Source organism: Monodon monoceros, unplaced genomic scaffold (genome assembly GCF_005190385.1).
Source record: "Monodon monoceros isolate NGI ecotype Baffin Bay Population unplaced genomic scaffold, NGI_Narwhal_1 Super_Scaffold_6, whole genome shotgun sequence".
NCBI classification, from domain to species: Eukaryota; Metazoa; Chordata; class Mammalia; order Artiodactyla; family Monodontidae; genus Monodon; species Monodon monoceros.
This window is the reverse complement of record NW_021703783.1, coordinates 53,594,292-53,612,449: the sequence shown is the minus strand read 5'-3', so window position 1 is coordinate 53,612,449 and position 18,158 is coordinate 53,594,292. Positions and strand designations below refer to the sequence as shown.

Genomic DNA, 18,158 nt, shown 5'->3' with positions numbered 1-18,158 from the left:
TGTGAGCACAGAAGTAGAAGAAGAAAATAAGCAAACAAATAAACAACAACAAGACAAACAAAAAAAATCCCTCTTACTTAAAATGAGTCTGAAAATCTAAATTCCAAAACACGTGAAAACAAAACTAACACTGGGGAAAAAAGTACATAAAGTAAACAATTGTTGCATGAACTCACTCCAATTGTATAGATCAGTCTGAAAATTATTTTTAAACAAATATATTTAGGATACTAAAAGATATAAAGGAATAACTTCTATTAATATTAATAAGGATTTATGAAAATAAGTATAAATAAAATTTAAAACATCTGGATATGAAAAAGAGGCAACAAGAGACTATTAGAATTTATAAATTTTATGACCATTAAAAATTTAATAGACAGGATAAACTCTAGACTAGACACAGTTGAAGACTGACTTTACTGCATTGGAAGACAGTGCTGAGAGATTCATCTAGAAATAGCACAGGGAACCAAAGAGATAAAAATATTTTTTGAAAGAGCAGTTAATTAGGAAATATGGAAACCAGATTGAAAAAAAATTCATTCAATAAAAATTCCAGAAGAATGGAGGGAACGGAGAAGAAACAATATTTGAAGAAATAATAACCAAGCAATTGTAGAATTGACACACACATACACACTGAGTACTATGCAGGATGTATCAGTATAAATCTCCAACTATGTACATTATAATAAAATGAACATCATCTGGGATAAAGAGCTAATTTCAAAAGCTATTAGAGAAAGTAATATGATGGCAGTAATACTGTAAGAAACAGTAGACTTCAACAGCTGTGCTTCAGAAAATATAAATAGATTATATGAAAAGAATAAAATTTGTTTTCTATCACATACCATACATAAAAATAAACTTAAGAGGAATTAAAAATTTAATGTTAAATACAAACCTGTAACTTTTAAAAGAAAACATAAGATAATATGTTTATGACCTTGGAGTAGAGAAGGGTTTCTTTTATTTATTTATTTAGGCCACACTGCACGGCTTGTGGGATCTTAGTTCCCCCACCAGGGATTGAACCCAGGCCCTCAGCAGTGAGAGCGCAGAGTCCTAACCACTAGACTGCCAGGGAATTCCCAGAAGGATTTCTTAATTAAGATATAAAAATGAGAATAATAAAAATGATGAATAATTTTTCAAATTTAAGAAGGAAAACTTTTGGGCTTCCCTGGTGGCGCAGTGGTTGAGAGTCTGCCTGCCAGACTCTCTCGCGGGTTCGTGACCCGGTCCGGGAAGATCCCACATGCCGCGGAGCGGCTGGGCCCGTGAGCCATGGCCGCTGAGCCTGTGCGTCCGGAGCCTGTGCTCCGCAACGGGAGAGGCCACAACAGTGAGAGGCCCGCGTACCGCAAAAAAAAAAAAAAAAAAAGAAGGAAAACTTTTATTCAACAAAAGCCATCATAAATAAGTGATAACCCCTGCTTGCCGCAAGTAGAGAAAGCTTGCGCGCAGCAATGAAGACCCAACACGGCCAAAAATAAAGTATAAATAAATTGATTAATTTAAATAAATAAATGTGATAAGACAATCCACAAACTTCTCTTCTGCGATGGACGAAGATATTTTCAAAGCATATATTATGCCATTGAACCTAGACAAGGGGTAGGTGTCTGCCTTGCATTGCTGGTTCTAAACTTTTCTGCTTCTTTCCTCCCTAAAACCCTCAGTTTTTTTTTTTAGTTAATTTATTTTATTTTATTTATTTTACTTTTGGCTGTGTTGGGTCTTCCTTGCTGCGTGCGGGCTTTCCTCTGGTTGCGGTGAGCAGGGGCTACTCTTTGCCATGGGCTTCAGTAGTTGTGGCACAGGGGCTCAGTAGTTGTGGCTTGTGGGCTGTAGAGCACAGGCTCAGTAGCTCAGTAGTTGTGGCACATGGGCTTAGTTGCTCCACGGCATGTGGGACCCTCCCGCACCAGGGCTCAAATCCATGTCCTCTGCATTGGCAGGCGGATTCTTAACCATTGTGTCACCAGGGAAGCCCAACCCTCAGTTTTCATTAACATGGTATCTGACTATAGCACTCACTTTACTCTTTGTTATACCTGTCCTCCCATCTTGAGACACTTATCTTTCCTTGAAGATTTCAGCTGGTGGTTCACTGTCACTTCAGTACTATTCTTGTCATAATTCTTACAGATTTCGATATCCACTTACTGATGTGGTCTTTCCAATAACTTAGCTGCTAAGTTTTTGGCCTCCTCTTCTCCAATAACATTGTCTTCCATTTTAGCTACTCACTAACATGGTCATAATCTCTAGAATTGCACTGTCTAATATGGTAGCTTCTAGCTTCATGTTGCTCTTAATTTTAAATTTATTAAACCTAAATAAAATTTAAATTTTATTTCCTTAGTCAGCCCATTTCCAGTGACTGGTAGCCACCAGTGGCATATTAGACAGTGGATATAGAACATCCCCATCATCAGAAGAAGTCCTATTAAATACTGCTGCTCTAGATCTTGGCATTTACCCGTAAATGCAACTCCTCCATAGTGTCAGTATTAAGCATCACACTCTGACCAAGACTTTCTACTTTTTAAGCTTATTCCTGTCTCCAAAAATTTGTCAAATATACCTAGACCTATAATCCATGACTCTTCCATCATTTTATTATCCCTAATCTGTGCCATGTTCTACTTCCATTATTATCTGACTTACATGATCAACCATTGTGATGAAACTTCCCTTGCATACACGTGTCTCTCTTGCTTTTTTTTTTTTAACTTGACAGATTCTGATTAAATCTAAATTTCTGCCTGTTTGTTACCTGGACACACCTAATTCTCCATTTCACTCTGCACCCACACCTCTGCAGCTGACTGTGGTGGGAGAAAAAAACCCACACAATCATCACTAACTTCACATAGGCCCTTAATTCTACTACCAATCAATATTGTTCCCTAGTGCATTCAATCTCCCATTCCCCTAGACTACTCATACTTTTCTCTAAGTTTCAAACCTCTCACAACTTCTCCCTATCTTCACTCTCAGTTGATGACTTGCATCTTACTTAGCTGAAAAATAGAAACAATCGAAAGAGAATTTTCCTATGCTTCCATAATCATATCTACTCACCTACCTGCACTTGTGACAATATGGTCTGCCCTCTCACCTGTTACTCTGAATAGACTGTCTATGCTCCTGATGAAGACCAGTCCTCCATGGAGCACTAGAGCCCATCCCCTCTAGCCTGTTCAGTACAATAATTCTCTACTTTCTCTCTGGCATCATCAGTTTTCCCCCTCTTTACTGGATCTTTCTTATCATCATGAAACCATGGTTTTATTTCTCCCATCTTAAAAAAAAAGACTACTGTTGACTTCACTTTTCCCTCCAATTACTCATCCGTTTCCTTCCTTCCCCTTTTAGCAAAAGTCCTTGAAAGAGTAGTCTGCCTATATCCACTATCTCTAACTTTTCTCCTCCCACTCTTTCTTGAATCTGCATTGATCAGGTTTTGGTCCCACCATGTCATTAATTCTCTTGTCAAGATGACCAAAGATTTCCACGTGACTAAATCTAATGGTCAATATCTGTCCTCACCTTGCTTGACCTATTAGCAACATGTGACATAGTTAATCCCTCCTACCTTCTTGAGACATTTTCTTTACTTGACTTCCAATCTGGTTTTCCCCCTACCTTACTATTTGCTCCTTCTCAGTCTCCTTTGCGGGTTTTTCCTTGTCTTTCTGACCTCTGAACATTGGAATACCTGTCTTTGGATTTCTTTTCTTCAATGTACTCACATCGTGGGAGATTGAATTATGGTTTACAACTATTTGCTCCCTCCCTTCTATGAGAATTGTACATACATACCATTTGAATTGCCTTTTCTGTGCACCATATACATCCTTGTCCCAATGCAGGGCTGGGCTATGTGACTTTCTTTAGCTAATGGAATGGAATGGAAGCAAGTGATATAGCCACATGCAAAGAGAAGCTTTAAATTGAATTGCATTGCTTAGTTTAGCCCCTGTTGATTCTGCCCTTTGCTGTGAGTATGGCATGTGCTGGACAGTGGCTGTTTATTCAGTTTAGGCCCCAAATTAGAATATACTCTAATGAGACACATAGCTGGCCCACAGCCTAGAGCAGAACTGTAATCAACCTGTCACCCACATGTAACAAGAGCAAGAAATAAATGTTTGTTGCTGTAATCCACTGAGATTTCAGAGTTGTTTATTACATCAAAACTGGTGACTAATAAAACTCCCTTTAAATTCTCCTGAATGCCAAGCTCATATATCCAGTTGCCAGCTGGGCATCTCCTCCTGAATATCGAAAAGGCAGCTCAAACTCAATAGTCCATAAATGAGCTCCTAATCTTCTCTACCAAATCTGGTCTTCTTGAAGCTTTTTCACTATCAACTTATGGAAACTCTAACCTTTTAGAACCAAAAAAACCCTAAAGTAACTCCTGATTTCTCACTTTTGCTTACATTCCATGCCCAATTTATCAACAAATCTTGTTAGTTACACTCTCAAAATAAATCCAGATTCTGCAAACTTCACTGGGACCACCTTAGCCCAAGCCATTACCATTTTTGTGTATTTACTGTTATAGTCATACCAATCACCACCAATGTCTTGGTCATTTTTGTTTTCTCCATCCAGAGTCCCAGCTCCTAAACATTAGTAGAGAAATTTCTTCTAGCGTAAGAAAACAAAAATTAACCAATAACTACCCAACAAATGCTACCCAACCTCAACATGGTCATAGTTACTCATGGATTATCTTTTAGTTTTCTCTAATCACTTTTTACCACCTCAGTATCACCTTAGCGCAAGCCACCATTATCTTTCACCTGAATTATTCTTTTTTCTTTTAATTTTAATTTTTGGCTGTGTTGGCTCTTCGTTGCGGTGTGTGGGCTTTCTCTAGTTGCAGTGAGCGGGGGCTACTCTTCGCTGCAGTGGTAGGCTTCTCATTGCGGTGGCTTCTCTTGTTGCGGAGCAGGGGCTCTAGGCGCGCGGCTTCAGTAGTTGTAGTACGCGGGCTTCAGTAGTGGCTCACGGGGTCTAGAGCACAGGCTCAGTAGTTGTGGAGCAGGGGCTTAGTTGCTCCGTGGCATGTGAGATCTTCCTGGACCAGGGCTCGAATCCATGTCTCCTGCATTGGCAGGTGGATTCTTAACCATTGCGCCACCAGGGAAGCCCCACCTGGATCATTCTGAAAGCCACTCAGTTCTGAAAGCCCATCCCCAGAATGGGCCTTTTAAAGAAGTAAGTCAGATTGTGTCACTCCTTTGCTCAAATCTTTCCTTTTCTCAAAAGGCTTCCCACCTCACCAAGAGTAAAAGTCAAGTCCTTATAATGGTCTACAAACATCCTTTACATTCTGCACACATACATTCTCCACCTTGCTGTTCAAATCTCATGTCTTGGAAAACAGTATGGAGGTTCCTTAAAAAACTAAAAATAGAACTACCATATGACCCAGCAATCTCACTCCTGGGCATATTCCTGGAGAAAACCATGATTCGAAAAGATACATGCACTCCTATGTTCATTGCAGCACTATTTACAATAGCCAGGACATGGAAGCAACCTAAATGTCCATCAACAGAGGAATGGATAAAGAAGATGTGGTATATATATACAATGGAATATTACTCAGCCATAAGAAAGAACAAAATAATGCCATTTGCAGCAACATGGACGGGTCTAGAGATTGTCATACTGAGTGAAGTAAGTCATACACAGAAAGACAAATATCATATGATATTGCTTCTATGCGGAATCTAAAAAAAGGGTACAAATGAACTTATTTACAAAACAGAAGTAGAGTCACAGATGTAGAAAACAAACTTATGGTTACCAGGGGATAAGGGGGGCAGGGAGGGATAAATTGGGAGATTGGGACTGACATATAAACAGTACTCTACATAAAATAGATAACCAATAAGAACCTGCTGTATAGCACAGGGAACTCTACTCAATACTCTGTAATGGTCTATATGGGAAAAGAATCTAAAAAAAAAAAAAAGAGTGGATATATGTAGATGTATAACTGGTTCACTTTGCTGTACACCTGAAACTAATACAACATTGTAAATCAACTATACTCCAATAAAAAAATTTTTTTAAAATGTGTTCTTACCAAAAAAAAAACAAAAAATCAAATCTCATGTCTTATGACTCATTTTCCCTATTCAGCTTTGGCCACACTGGCCTCCTTGCTGTTCCTTGAACACACCATCTATGTTCTACCTGCAGGGCCTTTGCGTTTACTATTCTATCTAAGATGCTCTTCCCCCAAACTCCTCTATGGCCTGTTTCCTGACCTCCTTCAGGGTTATACTCAAAAGTCGCCTTCCTTGACCACTATTTAATTAAATTAAATTAATTAATTAACTTATTTATTTGCTGCACCACGCCGCTTGCGGGATATTAGTTCCCCTGCAGTGGAAGCACAGAGTCCCATCCTCTGGACTGCCAGGGAATTCCCTTGACCACTTTATTTCAAACTGCAACCCTTCCCCAGAATTCCCTAACCCCCTTCCCTGCTTTATTTCTCTCTATAGCATTTATCATAGAGTAGGTAAAATTTAATATACCTTCTCTTTACTTATTTATTGTGTTTATTGTTTCTCTCCCTATACTAGAATGTAAGCTTCATGAACTAAGAGTGGTTTTTTGGTCTGTATTGTTCACTGCTGTATCCTTTGAGCATAGTAAATGCCCAATAAATATGTGTTGAGAGAATCAGTATAACTAACGAAGTGTAATATCCAGAATATGTAAAGTACTACTACACATCAAAGGAAACATAAAACCAACTGAAAAACTAGCCAAGGATATGAATAATGACTTCAAAGAAGAAATACATAATCAATAAACCTAAGAAAAGGGATTCAACCTTCCTAGTAATCAGTGAATTAAGCAGAATGAGCTCTCCTTTCATAACCATCAGATTTGCAAAAAGTTTTAAAATCTAACAATACCAAGCCTTGGTAAGGACTAGAGCATCAGGAGCTCTCATGCACTGCTGGAACAACTTTGGATATTTGAAATATCTAGTAAATACTAGATATATACACATGCCCTTCACCCAGCAATTCCAGTCCTGGATATAAACCCAAGAAATAAGTGCTAACATATATTTTTACAAGAGACATGTAACAGAATGTTCATGTTAGCATTATTAATAATAGCCCCAAATGAGAAATTTAAATGTCCATTAATAGTTGAATAAATACATAAATTTGGTACGTGCACACAGTGGAATATTGTACAACAATGAAAGTGAGTGAACTATAGCCAAACAACAATATGAAAACTACCTGAAACAACCAAAAAGCCAAAGTGTGACATCCTGGACAACGTAGTTCCCTGTGATACAGCACGGAGCAGGGAAAGGATGGGAGATGGTTCTGAGAGCAAACAGGAAACTGACAGGCACACATGGGAAGTTGGGTTTGAGTGCAGCTCCTCTTCCTGGTGAGACAGATGGGTGTGTGGTCCAGTCAGCCCATTTCCAGACAATCCAGAATAAGTCCCTGGAGTTATTTTTCATTTATCCACTTTGTCATTCTACAATATATTTCCCTGTCCACTCTTTACCTCCCCTATTCACCCACTCCAACGGTCACTCCTTCATTTATCAGATAGTACATTGGGTGCTATAGAGACTAGAAGGAAGTATAAGATGTGAACTCTGTCCTCTGGGAGTTTAGAATCTAGGTTTTATTTTGTGGGGGGCGGCGACAGAGCAGCTTGTGGGATCCTAGTTCCCTGAGCAGGTATAGATCCCAGGCCCTCCGAAGTGAGAGCGCAGAGTCCTAACCACTGGACCGCCAGGGAATTCCCCCTAGAATCTAGTTTTAAAGGTAATACTGATGCTGAAGTGCCACATTCATTTACTCATTAAAAAAGTGTTAGCATAAGGTAGTATACTAAGTATGCTGGGAACTTAGGCCAGAAAGAGATTGCTTCTGACTGAGGTAGACAGGGAGATTTCGAGGAGAGAGTCGAATTTCAGATATATTTTAGAAAATGGCTAAGGTTCCTGTGGGCACACATGGGGAAAAGCTCATGAATAATAATAACTCATGATGGTAGAGAACATAAGGGAGGTTCAGAAAAGGGCATCCAACAGGGGTGGATTGAAAGACAGCACAAATGTAGGGAAGAATAGGGAGAGAAGGGTAAAAAGGAAGGTTGAAACTGTATATCGAAGAATTTGAAAGGGATGCTAAGGAGTTTTAACTTCAATTAACAGGTTTTGACATGGGAATAATTTGGTCAAAAATGTTATGGAGAAATAAACTGGCAGTAATAATGCAGATTAGCTTGGAAAAGCCTGTCTGAAAGCAAATATGTTTATTAAGAAAAAGAGATTATGTTAACTACTTCATGGGAATTCCCTGGTGGTCCATTGGTTAAGAATCCTCCTGCCAATGAAGGGGACATGGGTTCGACCCCTGGTCCGGGAAGATCCCACATGCTGCAGAGCAACTAAGCCTGTGTGCCACAACTACTGAACCAGTGATCTAGAGCCCATGAACCGCAACAACTGAGCCCACGTGCCACAACTACTGAAGCCCATGCACCTAGAGCCCCTGCTCCGCAACAAGAGAAGCCACTGCAGCGAGAAGCCTGAGCACCTCAACGAAGAGTAGCCCCCGCTCCTAGCAACTAGAGAAAGCCCGCGTGCAGCAACGAAGACCCAATGCAGCCAAAAGTAAATAAATAAATTTTTAAAAAACAAGGTAATTTTTATTATAGTTATTATTATATAAAAGTAAGTGTGATTAAAATATACTGTGTCTCAGCAGTGAACAATATTTACATGAACATAACAATGTAAACACGAACATTGAAATAATCAAAACTCCTATATTGGGAGGATGGAAGTACAGAGAAAGATGACTTCTCTTTTATGCTGGTTGAGTTTAAGTTATACCTGATGGGACTCCAGGTGGAAATGTCAAAAAGCTATAGGATGTCAAGCTAGAGGTACACATTTTTTTAGCAATCTGCTTGAGCTGTGAATATGGGTAAGATTACTAAAGTGGACAGTGTAGAGACCAAGTTGAAGACAAAGAGCAGACCTATGACCCTCTTTACAGTCCAGTGAAAGCATTCAATAAAGATGTAAATAAGCAGTTAGAGGGAGAGGTACTTGAAATAGGAAACTTTATGGAAGAAAGGGGAAAAGACATTCTTAAAAAAGGTGTAATAATATAAAATATTTCAGAAAGCTCAAGGAAGATGAACAAAGTCTCTTGGTTTTGTTTTTTATTCTTTATTTTTATTATTATTATTTTTTGCGGTACGCGGGCCTCTCACTGTTGTGGCCTCTCCCGTTGCGGAGCACAAGCTCTGGACGCGCAGGCTCAGCGGTCATGGCTCACGGGCCCAACCACTCCGCGGCATGTGGGATCTTCCCGGACCGGGGCACGAACCCGTGTCCCCTGCATCGGCAGGCGGACTCTCAACCACTGCGCCACCAGGGAAGCCCTATTCTTTATTTTTTAAATATGGGTGAAAAGATATATTTAGAATTAGCCATCTGGACTCAGTTTAGATGATCCCAATTTTGTTGGCAATATTCAAGGCACCATAGTCAGGAGCCAGTGGAACATATGCCTTCTTCTTTCCTTTAGGCCTGATGAGAGTGTTGACCTTGGCCACAGCAGTGTCACAGAGCTTCTTCACAGCCTGTTTGATCTGGTGCTTGTTGACCTTGACATCCACAATGAACACAAGTGTGTGTTATCTTCTATCTTCTTTATGGCTGACTCAGTGGTCAGGGTGACCTTGATGATGGCGTAATGGTCAAGCTTGTTTCTCCTGGGTGTGCTCATCTGAGGGTATTTGGGCTGCTTTTTGAGTTGCAGTGTCTTAGGCTGTTGGAAGTTGGATGACATTCCTTTCTTCTCTTTTATTGTGACTGTGGATGTCTTTCATCACTGCCTTCCTCGCCTTCAAAGCCTTTGGCTTTAGGAGGGTAAAGAGCAGGGACTTCCGTCTTTGCTTTCGGCACCATCTTCCTGAAAAGCCAAAGGCTCTTGGTTTTCGTGGTAAGGAAGGCACTAGTGACCTTCTACAGAAGAGTTTCGTTCGGTGGCGGGGGGAAAAAGAATTAGGGAATAGGGTAAAAGGCAGCAATATGAGAGTCTTAAAAACTTCTTGGCGTTACATGGGGCCAAAGTATCACTCCAGGCATTGGTTATTTACTGATTGGAAAAAAAGTGTATCATAACTTAACAGTGGGAAGATCTGGCTGTTGCCTCCTTAACTCAGTAATTAACGTTAGCATCACTAAACGTGAGACAGTTAGAAGTGATGTGCATAAAATGTGATGCAATATAAAGCACACAGCACTAACTATGAATATTCCCAACAAAAATATTTAACTTGAAATCAGCCTTTATATCTCATCTCCATTTTACAGAAAATACAGGAGTAGATGAACCTCTAATAACACCAAACAATCAGACAAATCCAGAAAGTGGGACATTAAATAGGGACAATGGGCCCAGTCTCTTCAACAACTCAATGACATAAAAAGAGGGTGGGAAGCACTGTTGAAATCAAAAGAGAATTAAGCCATCCTAAGCAATGCATCACCTTTAATTGAATTTTACTTGAAAAAGACAGCTGTAAAACACATTTTTTGAGATCACTGGGAAAATTTAAATATGATGTGTTATATAAAATGAAGGCTTTATTAATAGTTTTGCTAATTGTGATGATGATATTTTTTTTTCTGTACCCTAAACCTAACCCATACTGTAACCCTCACCCTAACACTATCCCATACCCTAAACCGTACCCTACTCCTAACCCGTACCCTAACCCTAACCCATTACCATACCCTGACCTATGATGATATTTTTTTTTTTTATGATGATATTTTTAAGAGATGCACTCTAAAGTTTTTAGGGGTAAAATGTCAAGATGTCTATCATTTGATTTAATATTTCAGGAGAGGAAAGATGAAGCAAATATGGTCAATTGTTAAATCTGGGTGCAAGAATATAGGTATCTATTATGGTATTCTACTTTTCTGTATGCTTGAAAATTAAAATAAACTTAGTGGTAAAAAGAAAGTGATGAAGTAGTAGCTTGAGGCAATAACTGAGTCCAGGTTGCTTTTACTGTGGACATGTTTGCAAGCTAAAGGGAAGGAGGCAATACAGAGAGAGAGAGAGGAACAGATGGAGCAAAGCCAAAGAAGAAATGGGATAGGATGGAATATAAGGACACGTGAAGAGTTTAGACCCAGAAAGGAAGATCAACACCTACTCCTCGGAGACAAGAGGGAGAAAAAAATAATGAGTGAAGAGATGAGAACTTTCTCAAGCGGAGATAGCCAAAGTGGGGAATGGCCTTCCACTGGAGGAAACCTAAAGGCAGACTAAGAATAGTGAAGGTAGATTTGGGAACTTGAGGAGAATGAGAAAGTTCTGGAAATGCTGCTGGGTACATTCTGTAGGGATGCACTTCTGAAGAGAGGTGTTACCCAGATGACGTTAGATAGCATCTATTTATAGTGCACCCAGTCTGCCTGATTTTATAATTTCCTTCAGGCATGCTCATCAACCTGGAAATGGAAGAAAAACCAGAGAATGCTAGATCTTTCCTGAAGTGGAAGAAGGGAAGGTGACAATCCCACAAATCAAATAGGTGAGTATAGGTGTTCCTAGGTTTTTAATAAGCCCGTACATAACTAGCCGCTCATAGGAAACACCCTGTGTGGGGCTTTGAGTCCCCACAAAGACAGGAAGGATATTAATAGACTAGCACAAGAAGGGATGAAGAGGCTAGGAAGTCATGTTTGCTGTGAGTGAAGTTGTGGGACAAGTAGAGGGAATGACAAGTAGTAGTCATGACAGAGAACAGAGAGGGTGAACGTTTGAAGAACAAAATTGCAAGTGGTGTTGAGGTCCCAGGTATGGCCATACCAATTCATGACTGAAGTAGAAACTAGTCAGCCAAGGGACTTCCCTGGTGGTCCAGTGGTTAAGAATCCGTCTTGCAATGCAGAGGACGCTGGTTTGATCCCTGGTCAGGGAACTAAGATCCCACGTGCCGCGGGGCAACTGCACACCACAACTACTGAGCTCACCTGCTCTGGGGCCCACATGCCACAACTAGAGAGAAGCCTGCATGCTGCAACAAAGAGCCTGTGCGCCACAACAGAAAGATCCCACGTGCTGCAACTAACACCCAACGCAGCCAAAGTAAATAAATAAATAAATAAATATTTAAAAAAAAAGAAAACTAGTCAGCCAAGTTATTAGAGGAAAATGCACTTGGATGTAGTTGGCAGCCTCTAAGATCACCCCCAAACATCCTCCTGCTACTTGCACCCTTGTGTAATCCCTCCCCTTGAGCGTAGATTGGATTTAGTGACTTACGTCTAACAAATAAAATAAGGCAAAAATAATGGATTGTCACTCCTGAGATTACAGAAAGACTCTGGCTTCCATCTTGCCTCCCCTTTCTTACTTTTTCACTTGTTCACTCTATGAAGCCATATTGTGAGCTGCCCAATGGAGAGACCAACCAGGCAAGTAACAGCCCGTGAAGACACGAGGCCCACCATAAGTCACACGAGTGAGCTTGGAGCGGCTCCTCCCCAGCCCAGCCTTAGATGACTACAGCGCCAGCTGACACCTCGATTGCAGCCTTATGAGAGACCCTGAGCTACAAGATCCAGATAAGTCTTACCCAGATTCCTGATGCACAGAAACTGTGAGATAGTAAACGTCTGTTATTTTAAGCCAGTAAGTTGGGATGATTTTATATGCAGTCATAGATAACTAATACAATGAGTATTGATATCTTAAGGATAACAGGAGACAAGATAGAAAGGAAAACTGTGAGCCATGAGCAGCGGTCATCATAAGGATGTAAAGCAGAGCTTCTCCAACTCTAATGTGTACACAAATCACTTGAGAGTCTTGTTAGAATTCCGATTCTGATTCAGTAGTTCTGGCACCTGAGGGTCTATAGTTCTAACAGGTTCACAGGTGATGTTAATGCTGTTAGTCCTTTGAGAAGTAGGGATCTAAAGGATCAGCAGAGATACTGATTTTCTGATAGCAGTATGGGTAAAAGGTGAGTCAGGAGAGTCCAAATCAATATGCTTGTGGAGGGGGTCAAATTGTTCAATAAAACAAGGAAGCAGGCTAAAGCATACATAAGCCAGGGCCTAAGATGAGGCCAGAGAATAACAGAAGGATCAAATGAGTAGATCAGTCTGTGAGAAAACGTAAAGCATCAAGTATTGCGTAAGACTGCCTTTTCTGGGTTCCCCATGGTATGTTTGATAGGTCTCTCCCCGTTAGGGAATGGGATTCATTCTTCTCTCTCTCTCTCTCTCTGTCTCTCTCTCTCTCTCTCTCTCTCACACACACACACACACACACACACACACACACACACACAGATATACAATTGCTCTTAATATCTATCTACATCCATTTAATAAAACCTGATATAGAAGGTCATTAGGGTAGAGGGAGAAAGAACTTCATTCATTCACTCATTCCTTCATTCACTTAGCAACTCTGCACTGGGCACTTATGTGCTAGGCATTGAGGAAACAAAAGCAGACGGGGACCCTGTCCCTGTCCCAACTATCTAAACAGCAGGGGAGACAGGTACATCAAGAACTACTAGAATATGAGTGATTGGTGCTATAATAGGTATAAAAGTTATGCTAAGCTGGCTGGGTGAGTGATTAATTTTTCCCAAGGGCCCAGGGGTAGAAGAAGTTTCACAGAATAGGTAAGGTGTGAACTGGACCCGTAGAGGAATAGACATTGTTAAAGGGAATCAGGGAATTCTAGGCAGGTCAATTTATAAACAAATCTCTCTGAGACCCCCTTCCTCGTACCAATAATTTACACAGCAACAGACTTCTAGTTCTTTGTTTGGTTTCCTTTGTGGGAAGAGAACTCACAAATGGGCCAACATAAATATCACCCCACTTGGCCTCTACATTTCTCATTGTAAATGATTAAACTGATTTTCTGATACAAATCAGATTCACGTGAATTTGGGATGCATGAGTCAGTTTTTCTTAGGTCCTGACCAATCCAGGGTAAGCCAAGATTGAGGATCCAGATTTACAGAGAATCTAGAAGGGCAACATTTTGACCATCAACCCACTCCTCACCTGTACACAGTGAAACGATAAACCTAAAGAAGATTCAATTAGTGATAATATTGTTTAATGAAAGATACAAACAGCACATACTGTAAGATTTAGGGTCAGGGAAGAGTCCTAAAAGAGAACTAGGAAGAGACCTAATGAACACATTTGAACAGATACTAAAGTTTGGGTACTTCAGTCACATGGGTGCACTAATAGTGGGTCTTCAGCACCATGCTTTTATGCCTTTGATGGTGACAAATACAATAAAGAGAAGAGAGCTCGGTGAAATGTTCCTGGACCCTCTTTGTACATAAGGTCAGTTTGACATCACGCACTAATGTTCTGCTTGATCAAGTCTGACCAGTTTCTCTCAGTTAATAGGGCAGTTCTTTTCCTGCTCTGTGACTTCTCAGTGGTTTTGAGCTACTGCTCAGCAGTCCCTGATGTGACCACGGGCCAAGGGTGTATGTGCATCTACGAGCACACTAAGTACAGCCATAGGCTGTGGGCTGCCTGCCCCATCCCCATCCTGACTTGAATTGATGCAAACACTGACATCCCAACATAAAAAAATCTGTCACCATGTCCTTAGCCCAACCTGTTGTACTGGGGTCTTAAGTTTTTAAGTTCTGCTTCTAGTTTTCTCTTCATTGTATAAAATCCCATGTGAGTGCCCCCAGCAGAAAATTCCAAGGGCATTATTTTCCCTGTTTAAATTTTTATGTCACACTTAAACAGAAAATCTGATTCACATACAATACCAAACATTTTATTACTTTTTATTACTATCTAGTCTTTGTCAGTATGTACATGTGTATATTTACAGAGGTGAAAGCAGGGTGTTCATTATCCTGTTTAAGTTTATTTCACATTTCCCTTTAGACCTTTAGACACATGCTCATGCCTCAACACAGACCAGATTCTTGTCGTTTAAAGTAGGTACTGAGTATTCCAGTGTATTGATAGAGCAGGTCTTGCTTAGCCCTGCCCTTTATTGTTGGGTTTTGGTTTGTTTCCAGTTTTTTAATATTGTGAATAAAGCTACTACATACATCCTTGTACAAGTTGTCCTTTTCTTCTTTTTAGGTTATTAACTTATAACACGTTTCCCCAAGGAAGGATTAATGAGCCAATGGGGGGACAGTGAGGAATCACTGAAGGATTATAAGCAGGGAAAGGGTATGATCAGGTTTTCATCTTTAAAGTATCTGTCCAGTGAGGGTAGTACCTACCACAGGGTTACTGTGAGCATTAAGATAAGGACAAGAAGGTGAAAGACCAGTAAAGAAACTCTGCAGATACAGATTATTATACTCAGAATTTGGGCAGCAAGTCTATCTACCAAAGTCTAATCATAGTTAATTGAAGATTATTGATTAATTTAATCCCACACTCAAAGTGTTTTTCTTGGGTTCTTATTTTATCTTTGCATGCTAAGGATAATGCCATGCCATGAGAAGCAGTGAATCCCAACAAATAAATATTCAAAATCGACCCATCCTTTATCCTGTGGGCAAATACCTGCTTTAGGAACCAGGCCTGCCTCAAAAGCATGGAGGTGGCCCACTCTGAAGCATGACAACTCCTGTGACCTGACAAAGAGAAAGGAGACATTATCTAGTCTAGACACCGGCTTAAGGGACAGCGCCTCACATTTCTCTTCTCTCTTTTCATTTTATCCATTGTAATCCTCTTATTATATTTAAGTCCTGTTTTTGTGTCTCTCTCTTTTCTTAAATGCTCAAAATTTCCTGGCTTCACCATCTCTGGGCTCTATTTTCTCATCTGGAAAATAAGGAGGTGAACTTGAAGGATGTCGTCTGGCATTTGGAGCTCTGACCTCAGGGGTTCTATGGTTCTGTCCACTCTCTCTAGATGCCAAGGCCCAGTGTCTTGTTGCTGCAATTTCCCCACACCACGAACCACTGGCTCTTTAAGAAAATCTTTGTCAGACTGTGGCATCCCAATCACCTTAAAGCATGCTAAAAATGCAGATTCATGGGCTCCAGGCCTGCAGAATCAGGATCTTAGGGGTAAAGCCTGGGGAAGCTGCTTTTATTTTATAAAAGACAAATATGTATTCAATACAAATGGTCACTGCCTTAGAGGAACACCTCCCCTGCAACTCCCTTCACCTTCTAGTCACTACCTCTTATTTTTCAAGGTTCTGCCCTCTAGAACAGGTCAAAACAGTCATATCAGAATCATATCAAAGACAACATGTTCAAATGATGGGATTGGCAGGCATTAGATGCATAAAGAAGGCCTTTTGAATCCCACTGATTCTCAGTCCTACCTCATCTGCAATTGCCTACCCTACTACCGTTAAGGTTGACACTAAATGTGACATTTCAAGACTGTCATGGATTGAATTGTGTCCCCCTCAACCCTAAATTTATATGTTGAAGCTCTAACCCCCCAGTATCTCAAAATATTTATATGAACTTATTTAAAAACAAGGTCTTTACAGATGTGATTGGTTAAGAGGAGGTCGTACTGGAGTAGGATGGGCCTCCAACACTATATGACTGCTGTCTTTATAAAAAGGGGAAATTTAGACCCAGACAGAGCACACAGAGAAAACACTATGTGAACATGAAGGCAGAGATCAGGGTGATGCATCTACAAGTCAGGGAAAGCCAAAGATTGCCACCAGGTGCTAGGAGAGAAGCACGGAACAGATTCTGTCTCACTGCCAACATCTTAATCTCACTCTTCTAGCTTCCAGAACTATAAGACAATAGAGTTTTGTTAAGCCACTCAGTTTGTGGTACTTTATCATGGCAGCTCTAGCAAATGAATACCCAGACCTTGGTTACGTTCCTGGCTTAGTCACAGCAACTAGGCTATTACTTCAGCTACTCTGGGCTGGGCTGTGCCATCTCATCAGAAAGACAGAAAATAGGCTGTGTTCATTAGAAGATGAGTGTTGAATGAGATCTGTGTGAAAGCACCTGTGAAGTATTGACTGTTAGTGATGTTATTATTTACCAAGTGGCCAACTGGGAACTGCTTTGGGAAAATCATAAAGGAATTCCTTGGTAACCAGGACTTATTATTCACTATGTATAAAGATAGGCACCAGATTGTAGGTGCCTTCAATTATCCAAAATGTGCTGTTAGCATAGATGAACTCCCTCTGCGCTTGTCCAAAGGCAATCCCTCTACTTGTACATACCAGACTGCATCCCCTCTCACCTAGTCAAGGACATCAATCTAGCATTTTCCCCTTTCCCTTCTAAAATCTCCAGTTTTCTCCTCCCATCAACATATAAACATGCTATTATTTCTCTCAGCTTCAAAAAACCCTTCTTTAACCCTCCTTCCGCTGTGAACTACCCCTCATATCTTTCCTCCCCTTTGCAGCAAACCTTCGTGAAGGAGTTGCTATAACCCTTGTTTCCAGTTCCTCTCTTACCATTTTTAATTTTTAGGAAACTTTACTTTAGACATTCAGAAGTGTGCAGAAAATCCTAAGTGGTCAGTTAATTTTCGCCAAGTGAACAATCCTGGTAACCAGCACCCAGATCAAGAATTAGAAGATCATCAACACACTTGAAACTCACCACCTGATCCCTCCCAGTCAGTAACCCCAAGGTAACCAGCCTACTTACTTCTAGCACCGTTGATTAGTTTTCCTGTTCTTGAACTTCAGACAAATAGAATCATGCAGTGCGTACTGCTTTGTATCTGGCTTCTTTCCCTGAACATTGTATTTTGGAAATTAGTCCATGTTGTTATGAATAGCAATAATCCACTCATTCTGATTGCTCTAGTCCAGAGATGGGCAAACTTTTTCTATAAAGGACCAGATGATAAATATTTGAGGCTTGTGGCCATAGGACGTTAGCACAACTACTCAACTCTGCTGCTGTAGCCCACTAAAGAAGCCACGGATATTATGTAAACAAATGGTTGTGTCTATGTCCCAGTGCAACTTGTTGAAAATAGGCCCTGTGCTGGATTTGACTTTCAGGCTGTAGCTTGCTGACCCCTGCTTAGTCTATAGTATTCCCTTGAATGA

General features: G+C 40.5%; 1 protein-coding gene and 1 pseudogene across 2 annotated transcripts in view; both read right to left on the bottom strand.

Moving 5' to 3' along the window:
• The window catches only part of YEATS4 (YEATS domain containing 4), a 155,715-nt gene that overhangs the window by 84,231 nt on the left and 53,326 nt on the right, over positions 1-18,158 (bottom strand). The gene's annotated exons all lie outside the window — the stretch shown is intronic.
• On the bottom strand, positions 9,547-10,012 carry LOC114885778 (annotated as a pseudogene).